We start from the raw sequence: 5382 nt of genomic DNA on the forward strand, positions 1-5382 counted from the left end.
TTGACCAGAAACACAGAGCAAGTGGCAGATCTCAAATTAAAATGATCATAATTGACAAGTATATGATTCTTTGAAGTTTATAGAATGATTTATATGCATTATTTCATTGTAATCCCCAAAGCAACTGTGCAAAATCCTATAGGTATTGTTATCCCCATTATATAGATATAAACCAAGGTCAAGAATGAAATAATTCATTCAAGTTCAGAAAACTAATATATATCAGAAGTAGAATTTGAACTCAGAACCTCTTAACTCCAAGTCTATTTTAGTTTTATTTTATTTTAATTATTATTTTAATTATTATATTGTAGGTCTCCAGATTTCTTTTCATTTTTAATATCTTTCATGGATATGTTACTTTCATTCCCAAATATATCCCTGCCAGTTCCCCAGCTCATCAAGCCACCTCTTGGAATTTTTTAAGGGAGGTAGGGCTGGGAACTAGCAAAACAAACTACTGCCATCAGCTCTCTGACAGTATATATAGTGTTCCATACTCAGAGTCCCCTCGCCTCTCCAAAGAAGGGAGACAGATTTCATTTTCTCAACTTTTTGTCAGGAGCCAAGCTTGCTGCTTCTTTATAATTATATTGCATTCAACTTTCTCTCTTTGCTCTTTCCATTTCCATTTTTGTGGTTATTATTATTATCATTATTGTTATATAGTTTTCCTAGTTCTTTCTTCACTTTGCATTTGTTTTTAGTCTTCTTGTGCTTTTCTGAATTCCTCATACTGATCATTTCTTACAACTTAGTGATATTCCATTACATTCCCATATCCCAATTTGTTTAGTCATTCCCAAATCAATGGACAAATCCCTTATTTCCAGCACTTGGCTAACATAAAAGGTGTTGCTATAAATACTTTGCCATATATAAAGGGATCTTGATTTCTCTCATTTTAAAATTTTTATTAATATCTTTAATTTTTACATAATCAAAATTCCCAGCATATCCATCTCCCTCCCAGAAAGCTGTCTCCTATAACAAAGATTTTTTTGAAAAAGGAAAAAAATACACTTCAACAAAACATCGACCAGAACATCGACCAAGTCCAACATTATAGGCAATGTTCCACACCCTTACTCTTTGACTTCTGCAAAGAAGAAAGAAAATCATTATTTCATATCTCTTCTCTAAGACAGAAATGGTGATTATTACATTTATAACACTCAATTTTATTTAGTTAACTATTGTTCTTTTCATTTATTTTGGGTTTTTTTCTTGGTTATTCTTTTTTCATTGCATCTGTTCATGGAAGTCTTCTCGTGTTTCATTCATCCTTATTATTTCTCACAGCACAATAAAGTATACACTAAGGACAGCTAGGAGGTGCCATAGTGCAGAGAGCACTGGGCCTAGTATCAGAAAGCTTCATCTTCCCAAGTTCAAATCCAGCCTCAGACACTTACTACCTGGGTGACCCGAGGCAAATCACTTCACCCTGTTTGCCTCAATTTCCTCCTCTGTCAAATGAGCTGGAGAAGGAAATGGCAAACTAGCTATGTGATCCTTGGTGAGTCACTTCACCCTGTTCACCTCAGTTTCCTCCTCTGTCAAATGAGCTGGAGAAGGAAATGGCAAACTAGCTGTGTGATCCTTGGTGAATCACTTCACCCTGTTTGCCTCAGTTTCCTCCTCTGTCAAATGAACTGGAAAAGGAAATGGCAGACTATTCCGGTATCTTTGCCAAGAAAACTTCAAATCACGAAGAATAGGACATGACTAAAACGGTTTAACAACCACAAATGTACTTGTGTGTAAAAAATAAATTTCAGCTACTGGGAGTTATGAGAAGTGGGAAAAGTAATTTTACAAGAAAGAAGCAATGAACAGATTTAAGAGACATTTGATGTCTTTGAAGATGTGTCCTCCAAGTCCTCCAGTACCCTAAGACATCATGAGAGGAGGTGGCCTTGGCTTCTCCAAGGTTTTGTCAGTGAAACCCAAATCAGTTCAGAGAATTCCAGAATGTCAAAGTCCTTGGAGACCATTCAATCTCATCGAGGCCTGAACAAGAATTTCCCCTGGAGCTTACTTGACAGGTAGTCATACAGCCTTGACCCAAAGACCTCAGGGATTACAGAATCACATTTTTGAGAGCTGAAAGGGATCTCAGTCACTGCTGGGTCCAGCTCTAACATAGCTTTTTGTCATAAACCCATCCGTGAGTTAGGGGGAATGTCTATCCCAAGCATGTAAAGACTTCTCACTAGTGGAATGGGCAGATGAGAATAATTTGTTCCAACAGCCATGAAATGGGCTGAAGCAGGCTCTGTGGAGTGCTAAGAGCTTGGTCAGATGTCAAAAATCCCCAAGGTCATCTGGTGCGTCCTGAACTGTCACCACTTGTCCTCACTTTTGTCTTACCACTTGGTTTCCATGACTGTGGAAGAAAGTGAGACTTTCTGCAAGTGTACTTCACTGAAATCCAATTTACTCTCAAGTCAGGACATCATCAGTGATGTCATTGTTCCTCTGTGAAATGAAGGACCAACAATACCAAGAACAAACTCTGAACCTCACGTTCCTCATTTGTAAAACAAGGAAGTTGAACTGGATGCCCATAAGTGCCCTCCCAACTCGGAATTGATGATCTTTGATCTGCCCTCAAAGACCAAGCAGAAGTCTAGTCTTTTGCATGATAATTCTCTAAACTCTCGAAGAGTTCTTGTTCCCCTTCCCATCTCTCTTCCTCATTTCTTCCAACTGATCTTCACATTGGACAGATTTGTATCCTTTCATCATCCTAACTGACCTCCCACAGACTCTTTCCATCTCATCAATGTCCTTCCTATAAACAGATTTGACTCATGGCCATGGTTGGCTGAGCCCTGTTATACATGATGGACATAGCAGATTAAATGGGCAGCTAGGGGGCACAGTGGGTAGAGCATTGGTCCTAGAGTCAGGAAGACTCTTCTTCCTGAGTTCAAATCTGGCCTCAGACACTTACTAGTTGTATGACCCTGAGCAAGGCATTTAACTCCATTTGCCTCAGTTTCCTCATCTATAAAATGAGCTCAAGCAAACCACTCTAGTGTCTGCTCAGAAAATCTCAAATGGGGTCATGAAGAATCAGACATAACTGAAAAACAACTCAACAACGACATAACATATTAATCTTCATATAAGATACCTGATTAGAAAGACATGTTGGATAATTAGAAGAGGGAGAATTTGGGTTTGAATCTCATGTTAGTCATCTATAAGTTGTGACTTTGGCCAAATCGCTTCTCTTCTCTGAGGCTCAGGTTTCTCATCTGCAAAGTAGGGATAATACATTATTTGCCTCAAAGCATTACCAGGAGAACCTTAAAGCACTCTAGGAATGGACATTATTATTATGATCAAAATATTGAGTCTTGGTGCCTGGAGTTTAGGTATTTTTGTTTCGGAGTTATGGGAGGGGTTGGTTTATAGCTGTCAAGTTGGTGAACCATTTCATGACCCAAGCCTGGGGCTACCATGGTCTTTTGCCCCCCTTCCTGTCAACATTAATTAAGCACCTTCTGGCATGTATGAATAATTGAATTAATTCCTTCCAGTGTGGAAGGACTTTAGCTTGTGTGCTGTGAACCTCACCTGCTGAGACATTATGTGGATTTCTCCTGAAAAAGAATAAATAAGCCATGTGCTAATGCCCCATGCTGCCCACAAGGCTGCCAGCCAAGCCTGTGAAACATTGCCCAGGAATGTCGTTTTTAAAATTTCTTCTGAAACACCTCAGACTTGGGGCTCGATGAGCCCCCACCGAGACAGTGGGTATTGCCAGAGCCATTTGGAGACGGTGGTCCTGCTGGGGCCTTTGGTCATGTGGGTGCAGCCCTTCAAGGCCACCTTCACCCAGGGCACTGGGGCCATTGGCTGCTTAGAACTCTCCCCATGGTGCTCATTCTGACTTGGAGGGAAGCAGAGGTACTCAGTAGCTAAAATCTTCAGCACTGGGTCTCTCACGGCCAGCTGGGAAACACTGGGAGGAGAGAGGATGGGATAGGTTGGAGGAAGAGGTACAGATTATTCTGAGAAGCTAGGCGACTTCCTGGCTCTGTACCTTTAAGGAAAGACATTGAGAAATTAGAAGGCATTTCGCAGAAGGCAATGATGGTGAAGAGCCCCCAGTCCATATCGTAGAAGGACCAGTTGAATAAACTGAGGATATTTAGCTGAAGAAAGAGAAGTCTTGGTGAAACACAATAGCTGACTATTTTTTAAACCTTTATCTTCTGTTTTAGAATCAATACAAGTATGGGTTCCAAGGCAGAAGAGCTACAAGGACTAGGCAATTGGGGCTAAGTGACTTGTCAAGGGTCACACAGCTAGGAAGTGTCTGAGACTAGATTTGAACTCAGGTCCTCTATTCCTGAGCCACCCAGATGCTCTGCAAGTTTTTTATATGCTCTGTAAACAATATAGTAAATGGAGTTTGGAATCAATCTCTCCTCAGACCTTACATACTTATGGCTTCATTTCTCTTAGCCTCGGTCTCCTTATCTGTAAAATGAGAGGGTTTGACCTCTAAGGTCTCTGCATATTTTAAGTCTGTCAGTTCTTATTTTTAAACATAGAATGGACTGACTTGTGAGACACTGAGCTCCCTGTCATTGAAAGTCCCCAAGTAAAAAAGCCAGATGATGACCTGTAGAGGATATTGCTGAGGGGATGCTTGTCTGGCTGTGGGTTGGATTAGTTGGCCTCTGAAGCCCCATCCAGTTCTGTGACCTCTGGCCATCATCTTCAAGGAAATCCTAGTGCGGTGTCATTCTAGAGATGGAGAAAGAGCAACTAAATATTTTAGATGGGAGAATTTTGAGAACTATGAAATGAATCATCTCTGAATTTCATTTGACTACTCAGAAAAATCAAATTTACCAACAACCAACTAAAAGCAAGGTTTTTGCTGACTTAAGAATAACCATTCTCCTTATTATAAAGCTGTGACTTTCAAATGATCAATCAATAAACATTTATTAAGCACCTACTATGTGCCAGGCACCATACTAAACAGGTGGAGACATGAAAGGAGCCCTCAAGGAGCTTCCAGTCTAATGGAGGAGACAACATGCAAGCAAATGTAAACAAAGAAAGCTTTATACAGGCTAAGTAGGAAATAGTTAAGAGATGGAAGGCATACAAAAGCTAATTTTCCCAAAAGTTGTAGAAACTTTGGCAAGAGGTCCTGGATTCAAATGTAGCCTTAGACACTTTTAACTGTGTAACCCTGGGCAAGTTACTTAACTTCAGTTGTCTAGCTCTTATTGTTTTTCTGTCCTGGAACTCATACTTAGTAATAGGCAGAAGATAAGAGGAAGGAAGGAAGGAAGGAAGGAAGGAAGGAAGGAAGGAAGGAAGGAAGGAAGGAAGGAAGGAAGGCTGGCT

This window comes from Gracilinanus agilis, chromosome 1, assembly GCF_016433145.1.
Source record: "Gracilinanus agilis isolate LMUSP501 chromosome 1, AgileGrace, whole genome shotgun sequence".
Lineage (NCBI taxonomy): Eukaryota > Metazoa > Chordata > Mammalia > Didelphimorphia > Didelphidae > Gracilinanus > Gracilinanus agilis.